Here is a 20,651-nt window from a genome sequence, read left to right as displayed (position 1 = left end):
AGATTTACATACTAACAAATGTGTCCTTCTGTCTGGAGTTTTAATCTGATCATTCGCATGCTATTCAGAAGTTCTCACTGTCTATCTGTTTGAACTGTGTGACCTTAATAAACCATTTTAATTCTGAACCATTTTTAATAAACCATTTTGATTCTGAACCATTTCTTCCTTTAATATTAAAAGTTAGATTTCTATCAGGCAGGAATTCCAGAGCTTGGGGCCTCGGCAGCTCGGGATACAGCCACCAAAGTTGGGACAAACCAATCGCGGATACTCAAGCAGTCTGATTTGAAGGAGTGCAGAGGCCTCTGAGGCTTATGGGGTTGATGGAGGTTACCGAACTAGTGAGACGCAGGGTCACTGAGGGTTTTGAAAGCAAAGATGAATGTTTGAAATTGAGCCCGCTGAGGACCCGAGTTCGAATCTCGGCCCTGGGTTACTGTCTGTGTGGAGTTTGCACATTCTCCCCATGTCTGTGTGGGTTTCACCCCCACAACCCAAAGATGTACAGGTTAGGTGGATTGGCCATGCTAAATTGCCCCTTAATTGGAAAAGAATAATAATTAGGTATTCTAAATCTATATTTTAAAAAAATTGAGCCATTGCGGGATCAGTAGTAGCCAAGTGTTGAGCCACTCTCTCTCGTAGGTACTCTCTGTTTTTCAGACAGATCACTTGGTGCAAGAGAAAAATCATTGCAGTTGTCATGTTCAATTTTTCAGTGAAATGTTTCTAAATCTGGATTGGATCTGGACAAAGTCAGGTCAGCACTCGGAATGTTCTGGCCCCTCTGGCGCCAGTAGCAGGCTTTAAACACAGATTGTGACCAATCACTGTTCCACATCTTCAGTCCCCAGACAGCTATTTTTCCACAGGTCCATTTCTTTGGCTTTCAATGCCAGGCTGCTGCCATAATTAAGAGAAGTATCTGATTACGCTATTGAGGATGGGAGGAGTTTAATGGTCTAGAAACATTCTTGTCTGCTTGCAGTGCATCTGATACTGTACTGCTTACCTCCTGAACATTTCACTTGGTGTGGTTCAATGAACCCTTTTCACGAAGACGTGGAAGGTTGCTCGTCCTTCTGTATAAAACTTCCTGTTGCAATTAACTGCTCCTTGAATGAAACTAGGTATTGCCAGTACTTTCTGTGTGAGGCGTACAATGTTGGAACTGTTGAGAACAGTGTTGCGCTTTGTCCCCTTTTTATGCTGCACATGATTGAGGAGGGGGCTGTTTACATCGGTGGAGTTTTGTTTGTCTGCAATACCCCTTCGGTTTTATCAAGAGCTAACATGAACCAATTTCATTCATGCCAGCGAGATATATTATGGTTGTTAAACAGTAACCTCATGATATATGTTGGAGACCTTGTCGCAGTTAATATACTTTCAAGAGATATATTAAAGATTACCGCAGTTCCCTCAACGGTAAGAAAGAAAACGGGGAACAAAAGTGTCTATTAAAGATATACTGAAAGTTTTTTCAATATATATCTATAGCTGCTTTATCTTTTGTTTCATTTAAACTTAACAGTAGGTTTGATGTGATGACTTATTATTTATTAAAGATGCGGGAAAAAATTGTGTGGAAGGATTTTCTGTAACTGTGACCATGCAAAATTGTTCTTCTGAGTACAATGCAGAACACATATCTGGATATAAAGCCCAGTGAATATCGTCCACAAGACACAAGTAGCTGGAACTTTTGAGAGAGAGAGAATGACATAAAATGTCGGAGGTATGGTTGACAGCTCCAGGGACCTGGGTTCAATTCCGGCCTCGGGTGACTGTCTGTGTGGGGTTTGCGCTTTCTTCCCATGACTGCGTGGGTTTCCTCCGGGTGCTCCGGTTTCCTCTCTCAGTCCAAAGATGTGCGGGTTAGGTGGATTGTCCATGCTAAATTGTCCCTTAGTGTCCAAAAGGTTAGATCAGATTACAGGGATGGGTGGAAGTATGGGCTTAAGTAGAGTGCTCTTTCCAAGGGCCAGTGCTGACTTGATTAGCCGAATGACCTCCTTCTACACTGTAAATTCTGTGATTCTAAGATTTTGAGCCAGCAACAGTATTATATCAAGGTGGTATTTTCGGCCTTGTTTTAGTTTTTCGATGGATACACGTCTTCTATGATGCAGTCTAGATTTGGGGCTTGAAGCTGTGATTTATTTATAAACATACAAATTACTCATAAAAGAGCTGTTCTGTTTTTGGTGTAATTATGTTTGATGTGTCTTAATATTGCAAAATTTGCCTGCCATTTATGAAATAGTCCAAAAACCCAGGTGCAATTAACTGTACTTTCCTCAGAGAAAACTTTAAATTGGTGCCTTGAGCAGAATCCCTGACGGTCAACTTCATCCATCACCAATGACATCTGAATGAGGAGTAGAGTTGCCTCCAAGGAGACTACTGTTATGATGGGGCACTGCAGTAAGCAAAAGCAATTCTCTCTCGGTCAGATGTGTATTTTGAACACACTGGGAAGGCTTTATGATAAATAGGAACAGGCAGATTTCAATTAATTCATAACAGTCAATCAGGTATTGGTAGTTGAATTGCAATTTTTCTTGCTATAAATGTTTTTATCTGTTATGAAGCTAAATGGTACCAGAGCACTTGCAGAAAAGAGGCACTTTGTGACATTAATGAAGTGTCTTCCAGCACTTAAGGAATTAATTTTTGGCATACAGTGACTCTTGTTGTGCCAGTATAATGGTGCCCTGGAGATCGCAGACTAGCAGCTGTCAAACCAATTATATTTTGAAGTTTGTTGTTTTTCATATTATTCCTGCTTCAGTGAAAAAAGAGAGAGAAACTGAATTAAAAGTTCATTATTTGCATTCCCCTTTGGTGTTTCCCTGTTATTGAGACCTGATGTTGCTGGTCTTATGTTGTTAGCTTATACCTCTTCCTGTAATAGACTCCTGTGTAAAATTTACCCTATTGAGTAAAATAAATTTTTGAGAATTATCCAATTACAATTAAGCTAATGAAATTATCATTGTTTCCTGTTGCAACAACCTCATGAATCGTGTGCTGCAACAGCGGATCAGAAAGATTTGTTGTGGCTCTGTTGTCTATTGCTGGTTGCCTTGATAACTTAATGGTCCATTAATTGTCTTCAACCAAATCTAATTCACTAGTTTTCTTCTTTACTGTAGCGGGTCTTTTTGAAGATGGATTATTCAGGCTCTAGGGATATTCAAGACCTTGTGTTACACAGGACTTTGTTGCATTCCATCTGCTCTCATTAAGTGATTGATCCAGAAAGATAGATTTGGTGAAGAACAGTTTCGTCTCTGCAATTTGACAAATCTTAAGGTCTTCACGGAATTTTCTATAAATGGAGATTAAATTATTTTGCGGGTTCTGGGAGGAAACTGTTTATCTTCCTTTAATGGCCGTCCCTATAGTGCTTGAATTTTGTGCCACCGTGGAGACAGATTTTCAGCTAAAGTTGCAAGTTCTCTTTTTCAAAATTAAAATGATCACCTTAGAACAGTATTGTTACAATAGTGACTATACTTTAAAAGTACCTGGTTATAATTAACTGTAGCTTTTTTTGCGAATATTGAACTGGAGAAAGGTGCCATTACTTCTGTGTTGTAGAGTAATAAGTACTGCATGGCCCTTACACAGCTCCAGATGTTCACTTGCGCCAGAGGAAATGTATATCGAATTTTCACCAAATCCAAAGGAAATGCAGAAGAAACGTCTTTGCCCAGAGAACAGTTGGAATGTCGAACTTACTGCCGCGGGGAGTCGTTGAGGCAATAGGGGAAGCTGGCAAAGTACATGAGTGCGAAAGAAGTGAGGTAAAGGGTGGCATGGTGGCACAGTGGTTAGCACTGATGCCTCAGTACCAGGGACCCGAGTTCAATTCCAGCCTTGGGTGACTTTTGTGTGCAGTTTGCACATTCTCCCCATTTCTGAGTGGGTTTCCTCTGGGTACTCTGGTTTCCTCCCACAGTCCAAAGATGTGCAGGTTACATGGATTGACCATTCTAAATTGCACCTTAGTGTCCAATGATGTGCAGGTTTGGTGGGCTTTATGGGGTTACAAGGAAAGGGCAGGTGAGTGGGCTTGGGTACGGTGCTCTTCCGGAGGGTCGGTGCAGACCTGAAAGGCTAAATGGCCTCCTTCTGCATTGTAGGAATTCTATGGTTCTAAATAGAAGGCTATGCTGAGAGGGTAGGCAGAGGTTCATGTGGACAATAAATACTGGCAGAGACCACTTAGCTTGCTCTAGTCCAGCAAACCAGTTGGTGAAGGATAGAGTTGGAACCGATGTTTGCATGCTTTAATAAGCATTTATTTACCGACTTACACATTACAAGCATGCACCTTCTAACTTGACAGCCAAAACAACAATTCCAGTCTCTATCTATTTGTAGAAGCACAAGTGAACCACTAGTTAACGCCCAAACCTGTAAACAATTCAACACAGCTAATATACTAGTATGGTATAAATTCAGTGTAGTTCCATGACGGCCCAGTGGCAGACGGCACTTGCATTTCTTCTGGGTCTGAGGATTGTAGTTTGTGTTGTGGAATCGCACCCAGTGAAAGTTTTAACACAGTCCCAGACAAACATCTTGTTAAAAATCATTGCAAACCATTTGCTGATTTGATTTTGGAGAGATTTCCCCTATTGTTTCCCCTTGTTTTTGCCTGAGGGTTGTGAGGTGAAACAGGAGACTTTTATAGGTACACCATAGATGCCTAATATGAATTTCCTTTGGATTTAGTTTGGGACTGAACAGCAAAGACTTGCATCGAGTAGCAAACGTAGAGTCCTTCAGCACATGGGGTAAGTCAGGAAAGTCCACAATATAAAGCCTGAGTATGGATCTGTTTACTTTAACTTATCCTCAGCCTCCAATGAACTTCAAAATCAAAAAATTAACAACACTTTCTACGTAGCCATAAAGTAATTTTTTTTTGACCATGTTAATTTTAGCAAGCTATTTTATTAAAATAAGTGGCTTCTTTAATTTTTTGATCAATTAACGGTATCAAGGTGGATAAGTGACGTTCAGAAACAGATCAACTACAATCCAAATAAATTGCTAAATGGGCTCGAGGACTGTTCATATGTTTCTGCAAATTCGAAAACCTCGTCCAAACTCTGAAGTAGAGAGAATCTTGGGGGTGAGGGAGAAAATCATTTTTTGATGTAATTTCTGGGCGCCCAAAAATAAATCTGATTCCAAACTTGCCATTTTTGGTTTCTTCAATTGTTGCAATATAATCTATTTTAGAAAGTTGATGGATATCGCTGTCAGCAGTCATCTATTCCAAAAACCTATTGGAGTTGGCTTTATAACAAAATTGTATTTGTATTGATCATCGGCAGTCATTCTTCCTCTAGATAATGCAGTCAATGCCTATCCACAGCAGAAAGCATGCAGCATGCTGATGTATATAGCACTATGATTGTAAAAGTGTCTGGGATAGCATTAGGTTGGGATCAGACTGGACTGCCTCCTAACATAATGGCCCACTGAAACTTTGGCAGGGACCTTCTGGCCCTGCCGTGACTGGCTTTCCTGCGGCGGATGTGGCAATCTATTTAAATCCCCAATAACTTTGGCAGGTCTGGAAAATCCCTGCCACCAGGAGGCTCTGGAAAATCCCACCCTGGGTTTGGGTTTAGGCATGCAGAATGGGTGCATCAGTGAGCCACTGAGGCTCTGATCCTGGTTCTGTGGTTCAGTTTACACAGCACTCGTACCTCCTGAGTTACAAAGTTGAGTTCAATTCCCACTCTTGAGTCTTCAGCACAGTAGCTAGGCCGGTACTTCAGTGCAGTACTGAGGGAGCGCTGCACTGCCAGCGGTGATGTCCTTTGGATGAGCCGTTAAAATTGAGTTTCCGCCTTTACCCTCAGCAAGTCCTAGAATACAATTTTCAAGAAACTGCTGTATCTTGCCCAGGATTTATCCATCAATCAATGCCTAAAACATATGAGTGGATTCTCCATTGCTCAATGCTGGTATCTGGATTCGTAATTGGGCAGAGAATGGCAGGTCGCCCGAAATATGGATTTTCCATAGCCATGCTTTGATTCCCCCATCAGAGGCGGCAGCATGCTACCCGCCCCACGCTGGCGGGAACATCTAAATCCTGTTTGGGCTTTGGTGTGAGGTTGGCCAAGTGCAGCCCTGATGTGGTGGAGCCGGAGAGGGTCAAAGGGATCAAGTGTTATGGACACCTTGTCAGCCCTCAACATAGGTTAAGATACTGAACCAGATGCATAACGTTTTTCAGTTTTAAGACTGTGCAGAAAGGGTAGATTTGTTCTGAGTGATAATAGTGAGACATTGGGCCTTGTTATTTTATGAACAAAACTTTATTAAAAGAAAACAATATATAGGGCGGTATTCTCCGTCGGCGGGATCCTCCACTTCGCTGGCAACACACTCACGCCCGGGAATTTGCGAGGACGTGGGGGTGGCCACAATGGGAAACCCCATTGGCTGGCTGCTGGGATGGAAGATCCCGCTGCCAGCAGGGGTACGCTGTGCCAGAAAGCGGGTCTGGAGGGATGGAGAATATTGCCCTTAAACTTTCAAACTTCAGTTTTCACACTAACACATTATATGTAGTTTCTTGACTTTAACACACAAAGTCCCATTAAACAGCACTCGTCATTAAAATACAGATCTTGTTCCACTTACACATCCAGGCATTAAAATACAGATCTTGTTCCACTTACACATCCAAACAAAGATAGTACTTTAATTTAGGAAGCAATCTTTCTCCTGCTAGGACATCTCTTTCAAAATCCTTTTTCAAACCTTTCTCTCTCTGTGGCAGTTTCCATGACCTGTCCCATGGCTGCTTACATCTTTAAGTTAGCAGGCTTCATGACCTGACTGGCTGCTCTCCACAGCCTTCCGATCCTCGTTTCCTGACCTGTCTGCCTGGCTGTCCAACTGCTTCTGCCTTTGTTCCCAAAGGGATTTCTTGCTCTCTCACATGCTCTCGCTCGCTCTCATTCGCAACTACCTTCCATTGATAGACCACGAGGTCATCAGACTCTGTTAATGGGATATGGCTTGTCATGCAGGAATGTCCCGAAAGACAGTGGGTCTTTGGTGAATCACATTATACATTCCCTAACGACTTTAGGTCTGAATGGGAGTATGTGACTCAGCCAGGTATGGGCATATGAGCTTGGACTAACAACATTTTCCTTCAATCTGTTTAAACCTTTAAATTGTCTGCTTCATTTGTGGACCCCATTTCTGAACCCAGATATCTAATAACTCCTTATCATGGTCCAGGCACTGATATATAATAATCTTTATTAGTGTCACAAGTAGGATTACACTACACTGCAAAGAAGTTACTGTGAAAATCCCCTTGTCGCCACATTCCGGGGCCTGTTTGGGTACACTGAGGGAGAATTCAGAATGCCCAATTCACCTAACAAGCACGTCTTTTGGGACTTGTGGAGGAAACCGGAGCACTCTGAGGAAACCCAGGAAGGAAACGTACTGGAGCCAAATTTGCAGATGACACAAAAATAGGTACGAAGTTTTACAACACCAGGTTAAAGTCCAACAGGTTTGTTTCGATGTCACTAGCTTTCGGAGCACTGCTCCTTCCTCAGGTGAATGAAGAGGTATGTCCCAGAAACACATATATAGACAAATTCAAAGATGCCAAACAATGCTTGGAATGCGACCATTAGCAGGTGATTAAATCTTTACAGATCCAGAGATGGGGTAACCCCAGGTTAAAGAGGTGTGAATTGTATCAAGCCAGGACAGTTGGTAGGATTTCGCAGGCCAGATGGTGGGGGATGAATGTAATGCGACATGAATCCCAGGTCCCGGTTGAGGCCGCACTCATGTGTGCGGAACTTGGCTATAAGTTTCTGCTCGGCGATTCTGCGTTGTCGTGCGTCCTGAAGGCCGCCTTGGAGAACACTTACCTGGAGATCAGAGGCTGAATGCCCTTGACTGCTGAAGTGTTCCCCGACTAGAAGGGAACATTCCTGCCTGGTGATTGTTGTGCGATGTCCGTTCATTCGTTGTCGCAACGTCTGCATTGTCTCGCCAATGTACCATGCTTCGGGACATCCTTTCCTGCAGCGTATGAGGTAACAGTAAGCTGCGCGAGGGATACAAACAGTTTGCAAGGAGATATTGGTTGGTTAAGTAATGGGCAGAAAGTTGACAAATAGAGTATAATGTGAAGTTGTTCATTTTGGAAGGGAGAACAAAATATTATTTAAATGGAGAAAAACTGCAGAAAGCTGCACCACAGACTTGGGGGTTACTTGTGCACGAACACCGAAAGCTAACGCACAGGTAAAGCAGGTAATCAGCAAGGCTAATGGAATGTTGGCCCTTATTTCAAGGGTTTGGAATATAAGAGCAGGGAAGTCTTGCTGCAACTGTAAAAGGTACTGGTGAGTCTACATCTGGGGTACTGTGAGCAGTTTTGGTCCCCTTACTTCTGGAAAGATATAATTTCTTTGGAGGTGGTTCAGAGAAGTTTCACTCAGATGATCCCCGGTAAGGAGGGATTGTCTTGTGAGCAAAGATTAAGCATGTTGGGACTCTACTCATTGGAATTTAGAAGAATGAGTGGTGATCTCATTGACACATACAGGACTCTTAAGGGGCTTGACAGGATAAATTCTGAGAGGATGTTTCCCCTCGTGGGAGAGTCTAGGACCAGAGGGGATAGCCTCAGAATAAAGGGGTGCCAATTTAAGACTGAGATGAGGAGGAATTTCTTCTCTCAGAGGGTTGTGAATCTTTGGAACTCCTTACCACAGAGAGCTGAGGTAGCAGAGCCCTTGTTTATATATAAGACTGCGATAGACAGATTTGTGTTGAATCAAGGGTTATGGGGAAAGGACAGGAAAGTGGACGTGAGGAATGTTGGATGAGCCATAAGAGATCATAAACAGTTTGGGCTGGAATTTAGGAGGATGAGAGGTGATTTGATCGAGATATATAAAATAAATACTAAAAGAAATTGATAAAGTAAATATAGACCAAATGTTCCCCCTTGTGGGGCAATCTAGAACAAGAGGTCACAGATATAGGTTGAAAGGTGCTAGATTTAGAACTGAGATGAGGAGGAACTACTTCTCGCAGAGGTTGGTGAATTTGTGGAACTTATTGCCCCATAGTTCAGAAGAATCTGAATCATTATAAGCTTTCAAGAAGGAGATAGATATATTTCTGATAAACGGGTTAAACGGAGTAGGTTTGAGGGGTCGAAAGATCTATTCTTATTCCTATTTCATATGGTCTGTACAGTGAAAGATCACTTCATTTTAACTACCCTTTCCTAACATCAGCTGCCTCAGACAAATGTTTAAAGCAGCAGCTTTTTACAAGAGTCAACAGCTTGTTCCAAAGACCAGTGCAATTGAACGGGCTTCAAATCCCCTGATGGCCTTTGAAATGCCAATCTTCCATTTAATTTCACACAGCAAAATGTTTCACTAGCCAGTGATTGACTGTTTTAGTGGTCCAGACACCGTGCTTGGTAGATTGTTTATTGATCTCCCCCCTCGTGCTTGAATGCATATCCATTACCCTGCTTTGGTACTAACCACAATGTTTATAAACACTCTTGATATGGTTGACAGCTTCTCACCAAATCAAAAGCAGCTGAGTGGTTTTACTTTTTTTTCACAACAGGGCGGGGGATTGGGCCGAGGTAAAGTGCTCTTTCAGAAAGTCGGTGCAGACCCGATGGGGTGAATGGCTTCCTTCTGCACTGTAGTGACTCTATGGAAAAATGCAAGTCCTTCTCTCGTCCCCTGTCCCTCCCTCCATAGTGTGCTCCGCATTAAACTGTTCCCACAGAGGGGAAGACGTCAGAGGTCAGGAACAAGAATGATTTCCAACTTAAAGAGCATTGATTACTCAGGTGGATTTAAAGAACTGGGACTGTTTACTTCAGAGCAAGCCCAAAGAAGATCTGATAGGTCGGAATAAAATAACGTACCTCTGATTGTATAGATATTAATAGATTGTTCCACTTTGATAGATTGAAGTCAACCAGCATTGAGCTTTCATTTACACTATGCAAGACGAGGAATAGGCTGAATGTTAGGTGGTGGATCATTTCCCCCGAGAATAGTGAGGCACTGGAAATGTACTGCTGTTTGTTTTTGCAGTTTGCACTGACTTTCGGTATGCTTTCAAAAGGGAGCTGAACAAGTTCTTGACTGAGAATTACATAACAGGTATGGGGCGCGATTCATTGACAAAGAGACAAGAGTCAATTTTGGGTGTGTATGTGGGGTGTTTCCCAGCACCTGCAGTGCCGAGAATGACCCTGCTATTAAACAGGACTCTACTTCTCTTTTGGGCCACGGCCAGGAACACCCCACCGACGCTGCACTTACTCATTTACTGCACTGGCGAGCTCAGCTCGGGCATCATGTCTCTTGGACCCCAATCCCCCACTCGAGCTCCCAAAGGGCAGGGCACCCCTTGGCCTGATCCCTGGCATGGGCAACCTGGCACTTGGGCACTTTAATACTGCCAGCCTAGCACCCTGACAGCGCCCATGGCAGCCTGGCAGTGCCACCTGGGCACAGTGGCACTGCCAAGATGCCTGGTTGGCATCGGGAGTGCCAGGGCATCGCCCTGTCCAGAGCCCAACCAACCGGTGGCCTCTGATCGCCTCGGAGACCCCTCCTCAAGTGCCGGAATGCCTGCTCCACCTTTGTGGAAACCAGAACTAAACGTCACCACGGCAGGCTCCAAGGCGAGGCCGTTTGATCCCGAGCCTTGGGTAACTCCCCCGCAGACCTATACAAGTGAGACAAACTGTTCACTTGAATATGCAAATCTGGATCATGCCCACTGAGGGCGAGATCCAGATTGCAATGCCTCGTGAGATCTCATTAGATCTCAGAGGCATAACGAGCTTGTAAATCTCACAAGAGGACTCTCCAGTCAAGATTTAACGGCCTTGCGGGTCCCGGGTTGGTTGTGACGCGACTGGTAGATTGCGCCCGTGGAAATGAACAATTAAATGGCGCAATTTATCCAAAAAACTTAAGTGTCATTTTGGACACGTTTGGCAGGTGTTTCCCGTGTTTCCCGCTGGCTTTTTGGGTGAGACCAAGATCTGTGTTCAACCACACGTAGTCATTTCTTGGGGAGTTTCTCCCTGGTTTAACCCAGACTTTGTTCATCATCTGAGGAGTTGAACTCGCTGGCCAGACCAGCTCTTCACAGATCGGACCACCGTTTTGAAAGGGTACCGCGGTCTCTGTGTACTTGACGGTCCCCCACCCATGGGCAATGTCACCCCTTGCACACATGGGCATTACCCACCCCTGCCAAGTGAGGACACCCCGCTAAGGGGTCACTGAAGTTTCTGCATTTTCAGATGTCTCCACCCCATCTTTTAGGCCCCGCCCTTACAGGACCCCCACACTTCACCCCTCCAACCTTCATGAGGCCCCTTCATACCCACCCTTTGTACTCCCCATTCGGCTTTTATGTACATGACTCCTCTTTGGTCCTGACCTGTGGCACTGCCACCCTCTACCCCTGCTAGCCTGGCAGAGCCACCCAGGCACCTTGGTGATGGCAGTGCCAAGGTGCCAGAGGGCGAGCCAGTGTGCCACCCTGCCCTGTCCCCGACCACCCAGAGGTTTTCAAAGACATGGGCGAGTCCAAAGGTGCCATTATACCTTGTCCACATTTGTATGGACCCATACTAAATGGGGCCCGGTCGAGAGCTGACTGGGGAGCCCATTAGTTCCTGGGATCCCAGAAAATCCAGTGCATTCATATTTAACTGAGCCAGATATATTGATCTGAATCTCGGCCAGTGAGACAATCCAGTATTCCTAGGATAGGGAAATCTCTCCCACCTGTCGGCTGCCTTACATTTTATCATTGATCGTTTCAGCTAATTTCCTACCATGTTCTCCTGGGGAATATCAATTCCTTTCTGGGATGTAATTCCATAGACAATAGTTACATTCCCTGTCCACTCACAAATAGTCAATAATACTTATTGTGAAAGTTGTCATTGTACAATATGGATCCAACCTCGAAAGCAAACTGGATTGTCTATTGAGTTGGTCAAAGTGCAACTTCAAGTTAGTAAATAGCAGAGATGTCCAACTTGCTTCAATATACAACAGAAAGGTTCTCAGACCTTTAAGGGTTCAGGACGATCAATCTCCGTGTTCCAGGATTAGGGTGTGGAAGAGTCATCCTGGCTTCTGATCGCTACGCAATGTCCCATCCCACAGAAAGTGTGCACATGCAGAATTTGGTTATGATAGGATTGGAAGTGGGCATCATGGTGGTGCAGTGGGTTAGCCCTGCGGCCTCACGGCGCCGAGGTGCCAGATTTGATCCCGGCTCTGCGTCACTGTCCGTGTGGAGTTTGCACATTCTCCCCGTGTTTGCGTGGGTTTCGCCCCCACAACCCAAAAGATGTGCAAGCTAGGTGGATTGAACACGCTAAATTACCCCTTAATTGGAAAAAAAATGAATAGGGTACTCTAAATTTATGAAAAACAGATAGGATTGGAAGTAGGGCAGCACGGTGGCACAGTGGTTAGCACTGCTGCATCACAGCACCGAAGACCCGGGTTCGAAACAGGCCCCGGATCACTGTCCTTGTGGAGTTTGCACAGTCTCCCCGTGTCTGCTTGGATCTCGCCCCCACAATCCAAAGATGTACAGGGTAGGTGGATTGGCCACGCTAAATTGTCCCTTAATTGTAAAAAAAAACTGTGTACTCTAAATTTTTTTTTTTAATCCTTTAATTAGGATTGGAAGCAAGATGGGGAAGGAGCTGCAATAGGGCCAAACCTGGCTAGGCCGTTTTCAGCTACCAACTGTGAGAACGGGGATGGGGGAGGTGGGGGGGGGGGGGGGGGGGGAATTGAGTGGGGGGATTGGAGCATTCCTCGCAGTGGCCATGGCTGCTATATAGGGGTGAGAGAACAAAAGAACATAAAAACTAGGAGCAGGAGTAGGCCATCTGGCCCCTCGAGCCTGCTCCGCCATTCAATGAGATCATGGCTGATCTTTTGTGGACTCAGCTCCACTTACCCGCCCACTCACCATAACTCTTAATTCCTTTACTGTTCAAAACTCTATTTACCTTTACGTTAAAAACATTCAATGAGGTTGCCTCAACTACTTCACTGGGCAGGGAATTCCACAGATTCACAACGCTTTGGGTGAAGAAGTTCCTCCTCAACTCAGTCCTAATTCTGCTTCCCATTATTTTGAGGCTATGCCCCCTAGTTCCAGTTTCACCCGCCAGTGGAAACTATCTTCCTGCTTTTATGTTATATATTCCCTTCATAATTTTATGTTTCTGTTAGATTCCCCCCTCATTCTTCTAAATTCCAATGAGTATAGTCCCAGTCTACTCAGTCTCTCCTCATAAGCCAATCCTTTTGACTCCGGAATCAAGTTAGTGAATCTTCTCTGCACACCTTCCATTACCAGCACATCCTTTCTCAAGTAAGCAGAGTTTCGCCCATTTGAAGGGCTTGAGAGCTGATGTGGTGCTGCTGCTGCAGAAGACCCATTTGCGAGTGAAATACCGAGTAAGACTTTGTAAGGGCTGGGTTAGTCAGGTGTTTCACTCGGGCTTTGCTAGTAGGACCCGGGGTAGCGATACTGATTAACAAGAGAGTGCATTCAGATGGCGAAAGGTGGTGGCAGATCAGGGGGCAGATACGGGATGGTTATTGGTACTTTAGAGGGGAGGTCGGTGGTAAAAGCAAATTACTTCGGATTCTGGAATCTGAAACAAAAACAGAAAATACTGGACGATCTCAGCAGGTCTGACAGCATCTGTGGCCAGAGAAGGGAGCTAACATTTTGAATCTGGATGACCCTTGACAAAGCTAGAGATAACCGGTATCGGGGACAGATTTATACTGTAGTGGGGGCAGGGGGTGTGAACGTAGAGCGGTGGGACTGGATACGGGACTAGCAATAGGTGGAGATTGACAAAGATGTTGAGGACAGAAGACAAAATGAATGCAAATGGGGATGATGAAGACTAAGAAGGTTGCTGCTAGTGATACATAAAGAGATTAGAATGTGTGAATGGCAGAACAAAGGTGAGCTGTGTGCTCGGTGGTGTTGGTCAGCGTGCATGTCACCAATTGGGATGATGCAAGGTTCATGAAGAAGATATTAGCGGCTATCCCGCTAGAACATAATCTCAGACTAAAGGGACGATCCTTTAAAACAGAGATGAGGAGGAATTTGAATCTGTGGAACTCTTTGCCACAGAAGGCTGTGGAGGCCAAATCACAGAGTGCCTTTAAGACAATGATAGGTGGGTTCTTGATTAATAAGAGGATCAGGGGTTATGGGGAGAAGGTAGGAGAATGGGGATGAGAAAATTATCAGCCATGATTGAATGGCGGAGCAGACTCGATGGGTCGAGTGGCCTAATTCTGCTCCTATGTCTTATGGTCTTATGGTCCTATCCTCTACATGTACACACATCAGCTGCTTCTGGAGGGGAGTGGGGGGGGGCTTGAATACGATTCTGAACCCGAGAGTGGATAGGTCTAGGGCAAGGTCTTTGGCCTCGCTGGTGGGTGATAAGGTGTTTGATGTGGAGAAGATGAAGTATGAGTGCAAGCTAGCTAGTAATATAAAGGAATATGAAGAGTTTTATTCAATGTATAAAAGGTAAGAGAGAGGCAAAAATACATATTGGACCACTGGAAAATGTGGCTGGAGAAGTAATAATAGGAAACAAAGAAATGGCAGACAAACTGAATAGTTACTTTGCATCAGTGTTCACGGTGGAAGACACCAGTGGGGTGCCAGAGCTCCAGGAGAACCAGGAGGCAGAGGTGAGTGCAGTAACCATTACTAAGGAGAAGGTTCTGGGGAAACTGAAAGGTTAGAAGGTGGATAAGTCACCTGGACCGGATGGACTACACCCCAGGGTCCTAAAAGAGTTAACTGAGGAAATTGTGGAGGCATTATGGAGGTGATGATCTTTCAGGAATCACTGGAGGCAGGAAGGGTCCCAGAAGACTGGAAGGTGGCTAATGTAGCACCACTGTTTAAGAAGGGAGGGAAGATTTTAGAGTGTGTTATTTATTTATTATTATTTTGTTAAATTACTTTTTCTGAGCTACAAAGCTAGGGCTCAGAGTGTGGCCGGGGCGAACCCCCAGTCCAGCTCCCCACCTGCTCCAAAAACCAACCCAAATTGAATCCAATTCATGGTCCCCACAAGAGAGACACACCAGATCTGAGCCAAAAGGCTACTACACTTGATCTTAGCCAAAAGGCCGAGAAGTGATTCGAGTCTGTTATTAAAGATGAGATCGGGAGGGGGGGTTTACTTTTTTTATGTTTAATTACACTGGGGGATCTCTGAGAGGGTGTATATATTTGCTATGTTGGCTCTGCGTTATGTTGGGGTGTTAATTTATTATTTTTGTACAGGGGGAGGGGGATATGGAGGGTTGTTTTTTTGACTGATTTGTATTTAACCCTGTTGGGTTCCTTTTTCATTTTGTTATTGATATTCTGTGAAAACCTTAATAAAAATTATTTTTAAAAAAAAATTAGAGATGAGATCGCAAAGCACTTGGAAATGCATGTTAAAATAGGACTGAGTCAGCATGGCTTTGTCAAAGGGGGGTTGTGTCTGACAAATCTGTTAGAGTTCTTTGAGGAAGAAACAAGGAAATTAGACAAAGGAGAACCAGTGGACGGGATTTATTTAGATTTCCAGAAGGCCTTTGACAAGGTGCCGCATAGGAGACTGTTAAATAAGTTAAGAGCTCATGGTGCTCAGGGTAAGATCCTGGCATGGATAGAGGATTGGCTGACTGGCAGAAGGCAGAGAGTGGGGATAAAGGGGTCTTTTTCAGGATGGCAGCCGGTGACTAGTGGTGTGCCTCAGGGGTCTGTGCTGGGACCACAACTTTTCACAATATACATTGATGATCTGGAAGAAGGAACTGAAGCCACTGTTGCTAAGTTTGCAGATGATACAAAGATCTGCAGAGGGACAGGTAGTATTGAGGAAGCAAGGGGGCTGCAGAAGGATTTGGACAAGCGAGGAGAGTGGGCAATGAAGTGGCAAATGAAATACAATGTGGAAAAGTGTGAGGTTATGCACTTTGGAAGAAGGAATTTAGGCATAGACTATTTTCTAAATGGGGAAATGCTTAGGAAATCAGAAGCACAAAGGGACTTGGGAATCCTTGGGCGGGATTCTCCGAAAACTGGCGCGATGTCCGGGACCCGGCGCCAAAAACGGCGCGGATCACTCCAGCGTCGGGGCTCCCCCCAAACAACGCAAATTCTCCGGCCCCGAATGGACTAAAAGCGGCATGACGCCATTCGTGATGGCGTCGCCCGACGTGGACGGTGACGCCGTCACTGCAGGGATGGCGTCCGCGGTGGAGGCAATAGGTGCGACGGTGTCAGACATGGGGAGCAGTATGCGAGGCCTGGGGCTTTCCATGCAGGTGGCATCTGAGGCCCAGGACATTGCTGCCCTCTCACAGGAGGCCATGAGCCAGCGGAAGATGGCAAAGGCGCTCAATGCCGTGGCCCTGTCTCAGCAGGCCATGGCCCAGTCTCGGCAGGCAATGGCCCAATCCCTGCAGGCCATGGCCCAGTCTCAGCAGGCCATCGCTGAGGGCATCGGTGCCATTGCCCATGTGCTAGCCGGCATCGCACAGTCACAGACCGGGATGGGCAACTCCCTGAGCTCCATGGCTGCAAACCTGCAGACCCTTGTCGATACCAGCATGGGCCTCCAATACTGGCAGCGCCAGGTGTCGGAGGGGCATCGGATGGCCGGTCCGTTCGCACCCCTGACCCATGGAGAGGCCTGGGGGCAATTGGGCACCCCGAGGGAGGAGGAGTTGCTGGCGCCCGTCCCTGGTCCCCCTGTAGGGGAGGTCCCGGAACACCGCGACACCTCGGACTCCCTCCCCTTCCGTCCCAGGTACATCGGGTGGGCAGCGGGCAGGACAGGCTGGCAGCTCGCCATCCCAGTCGCCCGGGCCGCAGCCTGGCCCATCTAGGCCAGGACGCCCCAGGAAACGGCCGCCAAAGGGATCCCAAGTCAGAGGGCAGGAATCGCAGGAGTCCACCTCCAGTTCTGCTGTATCGTATGGGGAACCACCTAGGCGTAGTCAAAGGGCCCGTAAGGCCAAACAATTAGACACTGAGTAAGTTGGCACGGGTGCAGGGCACAGACTGGTTTTAGGGGCTAGGGCACGTGCATGCACTGTTTGCTATTAAAATCACTTTAACACCTATAGAAGCTGCCTTTGTGCTCTGTCCGAAGCGTGCAGGGGTGTCATGTACGTTGAGCGCCAGTGTGTGTGAGGGGTGGTCTTACGTCGGCCTTAGGCAAGTCTGCCCCCTTCCCCCTGGGCCGCCCTCACCATCCCCCCGGGCAGAGGACGGGACCGTGCGCTGCAGTGTCACAGCCGCATGCAGGGATGGTCCGGGTGGATGGTGGTACTGTGGCCATGGGTCAGACATCGTCCAACGATGTGGAGCCAGGAGCTCATTGCAGAGCGGGTTGTCATCATCCTCAGTGGCCTGCAATAGACACGCTTCCACCGGCGCCCGTGAGAGCCCGGCTGTCGTACCGCAGGTGGATCTGCAATGGAGGGGTGGTGTGCATGCGGGTGGGGTGGGTGTGGTTAGGGGGGGGTGAGGGTGCTGGGTGGGTGGATGGATTGGAGGGTGGGTGAGGGTGTTCAGGTGTTGCCATGGTGTGTGGTATGTGGCCATACTCGCCGATTCCCACGCCCCCTAGTCAGTGAAGCAGGCGGCTATCAGCCTGTCCCGTGCCTGCTGGCTCAGCCAGTAACGGTGGACAGCCACCCGCCCATGTCTAGCCCGTCTGCCTTGACCATTTCCCCCATCCCACTCATCTGGGGAGGACTGCGCATCTTCCTGCTGCTCCTCCACTCCGCCATCCTCTGCCTGCGGCACATCGCCCCTCTGCTGGGCTATATTGTGCAGGACGCAGCACACCACAATGATGCGGCCGACCCTATCTGACGGATTCTGGTGGGCGCCCCCAGAGAGGTCCAGGCACCTGAAACGCATTTTGAGCACGCCAATGCACCTCTCTATCACACCCCTTGTCGCTGCATGGGCATCATTGTAGCTGTTCTCCACGTCATTCTGTGGCCTCCGTATAGGCGTCATCAGCCACGACCGCAACGGGTAACCCCTGTTGCCCAGCAAACAGCCGCTCAGCCGGGGGTGGCGTCCCTCGTACATGCCGGGGATGTAAGACCGCGACAACACGTATGAGTCATGTACACTTCCCGGGTACCGGGCACAGACGTGCAGGATAATTATGCGGTGATCGCAGACCACCTGGATGTTCATGGAATAGGTCCCCTTCCTATTGGTGAACACGGCCCTGTTATCTGCAGCTGGCCGCACGGCGACGGCATCCCATCGATCGCACCCTGGACCATGGGAAACTCGGCCACGGCAGAGAAGCCCACGGCTCGGGCATCCTGGCTGGCCCAGTCCACAGGGAAGTGGATGTAGCGGTCCGCAATGGCATATAGGCCGTCTGTCACTGCCTGGATGCACCGGTGCACCGGTGTCTGCGAGATGCTGGACAGGTCCCCACCTGGCGTCTGGAATGACCCCATGGCATAAATGTTCAGGGCCACCGTAACCTCGACGGATACGGGGAGAGGGTGTGTCCCCCCCCCAATGCCACGCGGTGCCTGGTGTGCCAGCAGGTGGCAGATGTGTGCCACGGTTTCCCGGCTCATCCGGTGTCTCCTCCTGCAATCCCGGTCCGTGAGGTCCTGGTACGACAGCCGGGGCCGGTACACACGGGACCTCCTCGGGTGCCTCCGTTGCCGTGGCGCCGCGACGTCCTCCTCCCCACCCTCGTGTTCCTCCTTCACTATGTGCTCCCCCTGCTCCTCCTTGCCCTGTCGGGCGGGTGTCCCTCCAGCCTGGGCGGCTGCCGCCTGCCCCTCTGCAGCATGCTCCCCTGCGGCAGCCTGCGCCGCCTCTCTGGCACGCTCCTCCTCCTCCTCCAGGGCAACATGGAGAATAGCGGCTGCCGCCATGGCGGCCAACATCGCTGGCTGATCAGAAAACATGACGGCCTGCGGGGGGTGGGGGGGGGCCGACAACATGTCGTCATTGCCCGAACCCCCACTCTCCTCAGCCAGGTGGCATGGGCTGCATGGGCGCGACTGTTGGAGGATGGCACCTGGTCAGGCGGACAAACTCCCTTGCCCTCACACCCCCTGTCCCCGGCACTCATCCCTCCCGTACCCGGCACTCATCCCCCCCCCCCCCCCCCCCCCCCCCCCCCCCCGCCATCCCTGGCACTCACCCCTCCACCCCGCCGCGCACACACATACCTACACCTCTGCCCCACACACACAGACTGCGGCCACGCCATCACCTCTCTTGCGGCCACCCCCCAGGCTGTGACCTACCTCCACGCTGGACGGCGTCAACCATCCGCACTGGTTGACGCCATTAAAAAGGTGTTTAGATTTACGCCGATGTGACCCGTGGTCAAATCGGCGGGACTTCAGCCAATCCGGCCGGGAGAATATGGGAAGCCCCGGAGTCCATTGTCTTGCGCCCGCCCCTGCCATTCTCCGAGGCGGGCGGCGCGATTGACACCCCGCCGATTTTTCACCCTTCGGAGGATTCGGCGGGTGGCGGGGGCGGGCCCCTTGTTCATGATTCTCTTATGGTTAATGTGCAGGTTCAGTCGGCAGTTAAGAAGGCAAATGCAATGTTAGCATTCACGTCGAGAGGGCTAGAATACAAGACCAGGGATGTACTTCTGAGGCTGTATAAGGCTCTGGTCAGACCCCATTTGGAGTATTGTGAGCTCCATATCTAAGGAAGGATGTGCTGGCCGTGGAAAGGGTCCAGAGGAGGTTCACAAGAATGATCCCTGGATATTGTCGTATGAGGAACGGTTTAGGACTCTGGATCTGTACTCGTTGGAGTTCAGAAGGATGAGGGGGGATCTTATTAAATCTTACTGGAGGCCTGGATAGAGTGGACGTGGAGAGGATGTTTCCACTTGTAGGAAAAACTAGAACCAGAGGACACCATCTCAGACTAAAGACCTTTAAAACTGAGATGAGGTGAATCTGTGGAACTCTTTACTGCAGAAAGCTGTGGAGGCCATATCATTGAGTGTCTTTGAGACAGAGATAGATAGGTTCTTGATTAATAAGAGGATCAGGGGTTATGGGGAGAAGGCAGGAGAATGGGGATGAGAAAATATCAGCCGTGATTGAATGGCGGAGCAGACTCGATGGGCCGAGTGGCCTAATTCTGCTCCTATGTCTTATGGTCTTATGAAGGAGGTGGGGGGAGTAGACCTGTGGAGGTTTCTAAATTGGGACCAGAGAGCACTCTTTCTTTCCTCTGCTACACAACATGTATTCTCAGATTGATTTTTTTCATCATGGGGAAGTCCTTATTGGAAGCAGTGAGGAGGCCGGAGTATTCGGTGATCATCATCTCTGAACATGCCCCCACTGGTGGATGTGGTATTTGAGAGGGGGCCGGCACGGCGGGTGGCATTGAGTTTGGATGTGGGGTTGCTAACTGACGGGTTCTGTGAGAAGATAGCAAGGGTGATAGATGGGTATGTGGAG

At 47.8% G+C, this 20,651-nt stretch overlaps 1 protein-coding gene and 1 non-coding gene across 6 annotated transcripts in view; one reads left to right on the top strand and one right to left on the bottom strand.

The window, feature by feature from the left end:
* The window catches only part of nos1apa (nitric oxide synthase 1 (neuronal) adaptor protein a), a 595,509-nt gene that overhangs the window by 150,963 nt on the left and 423,895 nt on the right, over positions 1–20,651 (top strand). The gene's annotated exons all lie outside the window — the stretch shown is intronic.
* LOC140427557 (U2 spliceosomal RNA) lies at positions 15,121–15,305 on the bottom strand. Its single transcript, XR_011948564.1, has one exon. It is a non-coding gene; the product is annotated as a U2 spliceosomal RNA (small nuclear RNA).

This window comes from Scyliorhinus torazame, chromosome 7 (assembly GCF_047496885.1).
Source record: "Scyliorhinus torazame isolate Kashiwa2021f chromosome 7, sScyTor2.1, whole genome shotgun sequence".
NCBI lineage: Eukaryota > Metazoa > Chordata > Chondrichthyes > Carcharhiniformes > Scyliorhinidae > Scyliorhinus > Scyliorhinus torazame.
Note: the sequence above shows the minus strand (reverse complement) of the source record. Positions and strands in the feature narration are given on the sequence as shown.